Here is a 7,297-nt window from a genome sequence, read left to right as displayed (position 1 = left end):
AGATCAATAGACGATGATATCTTATTATCCGTTAAAGACACTCTTGAATTCTTGCAACGTCTTCCGATGATCATGAATACCTTGCATTTTTCCGACACTTGTAAGTTTTGTTTCAAGTGTGAACAAACTAGACATGTTAAGAAATCTTGCATATTCCCTAAAAATAAAATTGTAAAGATGTTGACATCTTTTACTTGTCAAAAAACTTAACCGTCAGTGTTAGAGCATAGCTCGGTCGTCCTCGCATGCGTTGATATCTCAAGCATGTTTGTCAATGTTAGTGATCAAAACTATGAGTCTTGAATTCTAGTCTACATATCTAATTCTCGGACTAGGATAAAAAAGTGTAGTTGAGCTCAAGGAATTCAGTGCGATTCATCATACAACGACGAAGATATACTCAAGGAACCATGGAACTTCATCAAAAAAAAGGTATGTGGAGACTTGAAGTTATATATCACTCAAAAGTATGTCTCTTTTATCTCCTACTTCATATGGGATAAAAGTCGTATGCTATATAGACTGGATCATACACATTTCATATTTTGAGCCGAGTATATCTCGCCTATCTATATCTCGAAATCATGTGTTGGTAAAGCGTTTCGCTTTGATCAAGTTTATCTTCACCTAGTGACGAAAGTCATGAAAAGTTTCAATTACTTTGAGAATTGCTCTGAAGTGAAACGGTCTGTGAATAACGGCTATATAACATCCTCTGAGAATGTCTCAATGATTGGAATGAGAGTTTAGATTACATAACCATGTATTCCTTAATCCAAAGTTTTCAAACTTTTTTGATTGAGAGAAAACGGAGGAATTGGCTTTGCCAAGTCCGCGAACCCAGTCCGCGAAATGATGGAAGTTCTCTTACCGAGAATTTCTGCTGGGATTTTCCAAAAACTCGTGTGCGTGTTAGTCCGAGAATTCAGTCCACGAACCTATTCCGCGAACTGGCGGAAGTATCTTTGCCGAGATTTTCTGCTGAGTTTGGAAACTCTGCCGGTTGCCTTAAGTCCGCAAACTTATTTGTGAGCTTAAGTGGTTATGATCTAAAGATGTGCTCTGAACATGAAACTTAAATTACTAAGGAATGCTTTATGAAAATCGTGTCTATAAAGTTCATGAGCCGATTCAATCAAATCATTTTTGTTTCAATTGTGTCTTGTGTAGTTACATAAGATCTCATAGCAATTGAACAACTCTCTAACTAGTTCATTTGAGTGAATTGAACTAGTTATGGTGAAGAAGAACAAGGTTAATATGAAATGCTCATATGGTTAACCTTTTGGGTTACTATGTTGAACCAACATACACGTAAACGTTTGGGCATGGTTTTCGCAAACCCAATAAACGTCTACCCAAGTGTGTGTGACAAGCTAAGTTTTCGATCTAACGGTTGAGAAATATTAGCTTGAATATAAATCAGGTTTTCATCTAACGGTGAATGTTGATTGCTTTGTAACTAAGACAAAACCCTGATTTGAAGGCTATATAAAGGAGACATCTAGCATTGTGCAAAACCAATCCCCACACGTTTGTGTGATACTAGTGCGCTCGCTAGAGTCAATTCTCCTTTAACCTTTGGTTTTCTTCTCTAAAACCAGGTTAAAGACTTAAAGACTTCATTGGGATTGTGAAGGCAGACCGATACTACTTTTATCGTAGTTGTGTGATCTGATCTTGCATCTTCTATCGTACGAGTACAATCTATTGATTTCTTGAGATCATGAGAGTTCCCCGATAGGCAAGATAAAGAAGTCACAAACATCTTCGTCTCACTGTATGTGATTCCTCGACAAACCGCCTATGTAGTCAGGAAGGATTTTAGAGAGGTGATTGATTAATCTAGGATGTTCTTCGGGAATATAAGACCGGATTATCAATTGGTTCGTGTTCACCTTGATTTCATATCATAAGACCGAACAAAAACCTAGGGTTCTTCTATGGGAGACAGATTTATCCTTTGATAGACTTTTCTGTGTGAGACAGATTTGTTTATTATCAAGTCTGCGATTTTGGGTCGTAGCAACTCTTGGTTGTGGGTGAGATCAGCTAAGGAAATCAAGTGCGCAGTATCTTGCTGGAATCAGAGGCGTAGGAGTACAACTGTATCTTGGATCGGTGGGAGACTGATTGGGGTTCAATTATAGTCCAGTCCGAAGTTAGCTTATAGTAGGCTAGTGTCTGTATCGGCTTAATACAGTATGTATTCAATCTGGACTAGGTCCCGCGGTTTTTCTGCATTTGCGGTTTCCTCGTTAACAAAACTTCTGGTGTCTGTGTTATTTCTTTTCCGCATTATATTTGTTATATAATTGAAATAATACAGGTTGTGCGTTCGTGATCATCAATTGGAAATCCGACCTTTGGTTGTTGATTAATATTGATTGATCCTTGGACTTTGGTATTTGGTACCGTCCAAGTTATTCCTTGTATTTGATAAAGACTCGCTATTGTTTTTAACTTGAGTAAAAATCAAATGAAGAGAGATATATTAACTCCTTGAGATACTTTTATCTAGATTGAGTCTGACTGTCTAGTTGATTCTCTAGCAAAGTATTTCAGAGTTAGTCCATACAGATTGCTAAGCGCAATATTGGGTGGTGTTGTTATACCCCCGCTTTTTCAATTGGTAACAGAGCAGGCAAACACGTTTAAGACCTCAAAAGTCTGTGTTTGTAGCGATCTGACTATATGGACAATAAAGTCTCAATTAACGCTCCACCAGGTTTGAAAAACAACCGCAAGAAAAATACTGATAAACTGGTTACTCTTCAAAAGAGATTGGAAGAACAAATCCGGATCCATTCTGGTCTTGTTGCAGAACTTGCAACACTTAAGGATTTGGTATCCAGTAAGAGTCTCTCATTGAATCTGAGAGAATCCAGTTGTTCCTTTCTGAAGAATTGTCACCATTCAGATAATGTTCAACGATCGCTTGTTGAGAAAACTGATGTGACTAGTAACCACTCAGACAAATGTCAAGGGTCTAGCTTATATGGATGCTCATCCGATCATCCTCAACAAGACTGTATTCCTTCTTTAAGGAGTCTGGAGGCTGAAAGTAATCCTTGCAAGAATACCTTGCAACCTTGTGTTACTCAAAAAGGACATACAATTCTGTCAGGAAATTCCAAACAGAAAAGTACTGATAATATGAGTAACCTTGTCTTGTGTTCCACCTCTTACCATCAATAGTGTAGTGACAGTTGTTGTGGTATTTTTATACATGTGCTAGGCGATTCTCCACTTTATGTGTCGTCTATAGTTTCTAAAAGAGGAGTAGACTCTACAATCAGAACAAAAGGAGAACTTCCGCTTGGTTGTTATTCTTCTCAATTAGAACCAGAAAATGTTGATACAACTCTAAACAACCTCTCTTGGAAAAAGATATTGGATGATGAGTTAGATCAACTTCACAGACAATTGTGTGGAATCTTGTACCATGCAAATCCAAAGTCTATAATATTGGTTCTAAGCGTGTTTCCAGGAATAAGAGAGATTTTTTAGATAGTTTCAGAGATAATCTCAGGCCCATTCCTCAAGGACACTCACAAGTTAGAAGAATTTGAGTCTAAAGAAACACCTTTGTTACTACGGAATGCTCCTTGTCCTTTCTGAAAGAGCGCGGGTCTAAAAACATCACCCAATATTTCGCTTAGCAATCTGTATGGACAAACTCCAATATACTTTTTATGAGAATCAACTAGACAGTTAGACTCAATCAATCGAAAGATATATCAAAGAGTTTATATCTCAATCTCTCAATTTGATCTTTACTCAAGCAAATGGAAATCTGCGAGTCTTTATCAAAGAAAGATAACTTGGATGGTATTAAAGACCAATGTCCAAGGATCAATCAATATCAATCAACAACCAAAGGTTGGATTTCCAATTGATGATATTTAACGCAAAACCTGTATTATTTCAATTATAAAGAGAAACAATATAATGCGGAAAAGAAATAACACAGACACCAGAAGTTTTGTTAATGAGGAAACCACAAATGCAGAAAAACCCCGGGACCTAGTCCAGATTGAATACACACTTTATTAAGCCGCTACAGACACTAGCCTAATCCAAGCTAACTTCGGACTGGACTATAGTTGAACCCCAATCAGTCTCCCGTGATGGTATTTTCAATGATGTTGTAGTAAAGAGTTCGTTGAGGCTTGTGAAGGCAATGAATTCTAGACTTAATAGAACTTAAAAATATAGAAAACTTAACTCAAAATTGATTTCAAGTGATTGGAAAATAACCAAGACACTAGAAACCACTATTACACATGAATGATGTCAAATATTTCATAACTCTAATTATCCTTTTAATCCTTTATTTCTTAATCCACAAATAATCATACATATTCTCAAAAATTAATTGTATCCCCTAAGCATAGATTATCTAACCAACGCATAACCTATCTAATTGAATCACAACTAATGAAGAAAATTATGTAAACTTTTAAGAACTCTGCAAAAGCAGTGATTGAGTGAATTATAATTAAATATTAGAGAAAATGAAATAGTTACCCATTGTTCATGTGTGAATAGCTTCATCCATTTCCTTGGTTACGAGAGAATTAGCCGCTCATCATGTTGGAAACACGCTCAAATGTTGATTTCATTTATGCTCAAAGGGTTATAAATGATGAATAAGGGAGAATTACAATAAAAATCGGGTTTGCAACGCTTATAACTGTTGCAAAAACCGTTACAAAGAGCCGTTACTGTTGCTGTTGCGTTTTTAAGTCTGCCTGTAAACTGCGACCCACAGAATGAGTTGTTGTCACTGTTCAAAAAAGACTGCGGTGCAGGTCCGTTCTTCGTGTTCTTCAGTTTTGCAGCAGCAGAAATGGCAGCTCTGCAAATTTGATTTTTCGCTCTGTGGTGCTCTTTTTCTCTCCCAATCTCTCCGTCCCCCTTCTCTATGATCCCCTCACCCTATATATAGTCAACAGCAGCAAAATATCACGCCATAACTCTCACAAATTTTTATTAAACTCGGCAGTGAAGAAAAATATTCTGGGAATATTTTCTTCCCTGTTTTAGCTTCTCACGTGTTTCTACAACTGCAAAATCTCCTCATTTATCTTCTTCACGGTCTAGAGTGTTGCTAGAGTCATCATACACGAGCAGAACACGCATAAATCTTCCAAAACCCGTGAACTATTCTTCTCATGTACGGGCTGCCCTGATTCCTTGTCACGGGTTTTCCAGCCAAATTTGATCGCAACAAACACCCATACCAGCTCTTTTATGACATATCACAACTACCCATGAAGTTTCAGCCCTTTAGTCCACCTAGAACATCTTCAAATTTTGATCGAAACATTCTCAGAGAGCTGCCACATTTTTCCCGCCAATTTTTAAGTTTCAAATGAAGAAGATGGTGTCCCCCTAACCATATGTGGGGTGCGAATAACAAATGCCTTTTTGGGGTGCCTCTTAGTAATTGAGGTGCCCCTTAGCCAAATCTGGGCTCCGTATAGCAAGTGTCCTCCGGGGGTGTTCCGAGTGATTTTTCGAGCCGATTTTTCCAACAATATTTATTTTCCAAAAATACCTAAAAATACACAAAACACCATAATAAGGACGAAAACGAGTGCCAACAATACGAAACATTGAGGACAAATTAGACACATAAATGCGTCTATCAAATACCCCCAAACTTATTATTTGCTAGTCCTCGAGCAAAACTAATAAAAAATAAATAAAACCGAGTTAATATCGGGAGGGTTTACCAGAGGTGTGCCCACAAAACCATTACTCCAGACCCTAGCTATCTGTGCAGAACCTTGGAAGGCACTAAAGAATCTCCTTGGTTGGCATACTTATTGACTACATGAGGAAGTATCCTGATGCGAAATTCCAATTGTTGTACACGAGTTTGCACTCAAACATATTAAAATTCATATAAAGTGACAGAGCTCTACTCAGATAGTTTCTGGACATCATAAACCGGAGTCAACCAATCACATGGATAGATTAAGAAGATGGATGGAGAGAAAAATGTGGATGATGTTGACTAAGGTGAACCTATCCTAATGGACTGAGATACTGGTCTGGACTAATATCAACACACTGGCAAATACAAGGGAACCAGTGGTCGATAATCCTAACTCTAGGTCAACTCAGCTGGCATATATAAGGGTACCAGTGGTCGACTTTATTGTATTTATTCCGGTTGGTCTGGTGGTCTGGTCTCAATTTTTTTTTTCATCTCAGTCACTCTATTTAACCCTAGTAATGGTAAAAACAAAAAAAAGAAGTTATCAGGATTCTTTCGATGTTTCCATCACGAGGATATGGCGAAACTACCATGTTTTCTTTTCTAACACCTGAGCTTTGTGCTTTTATGAATAGACTCTTCTAGATGTTTCCATATAATCAGATTGGTTCCTCAACTCCTACAATCAAAATGTTCCCATCCACTTAGATCGGTTAGTGCCAACCTTAATAAACATAAATTTCTAGGCTCTGGAGTTTATTTATTGCAACTAAAAGCTAACAAAAAGTTTCTTCCCCACCCCCAAACTTAAATCTAACATTGTACTCAATGTTTCTTATGAAAGAACAATACCAAAAAGTAAAGTAACATGAGGAATCAGTAAAGAGAGAAGTCGGAAAGATAGTACCTGGGTGAAGAGAGAAATCAAAAACTAATATAAAACATACAATCGCCTCGATGGTCAATCAAGGGTAAACATGGTCCTCCAGAGGGACCTCCTCAACATCACCTGTTGGAAAGGGCTCTAAAAACGGTTTCAATCTCTGACCGTTAACCTTCGAAGAACTATTACCATCTGGTGTAGCGATCTCAACAGCTCCATGAGGAAAGACAGTGCGAACAATAAAAGGACCCGCCCACCGAGAACGTAACTTCCCAAGGAAAAGATGCAAGCGGGTATCATACAGAAGAACTTTTTGACCTGGAGAAAATGACTTCCTTAAAATATTTCTATCATGCACAAGTTTCATTTTGTTCTTATACTCCTTCGCACTATCGTAAGCATCAATACGAATCTCGTCCAACTCATTGAGCTGGAGTTTCGTATGGGCTCCTGCCTTGTCAAGAGAAAAGTTTAGCTGCTTAACAACCCAATAAGCTCTATGTTCTAACTCGACAGGTAAGTGACATCCCTTGCCATACACAAGCCGATAAGGCGACATTCCAATGGGGGTCTTAATCGCAGTACGGTAAGCCCATAAGGCATCAGTAAGACTTGACGACCAGTCTTTCTGATTAGGATTAACTGTTTTCTCTAATATATGTTTTATCTCCCTATTGGAAACCTCA

This window comes from Papaver somniferum, chromosome 2, assembly GCF_003573695.1.
Source record: "Papaver somniferum cultivar HN1 chromosome 2, ASM357369v1, whole genome shotgun sequence".
NCBI lineage: Eukaryota > Viridiplantae > Streptophyta > Magnoliopsida > Ranunculales > Papaveraceae > Papaver > Papaver somniferum.
Note: the sequence above shows the minus strand (reverse complement) of the source record.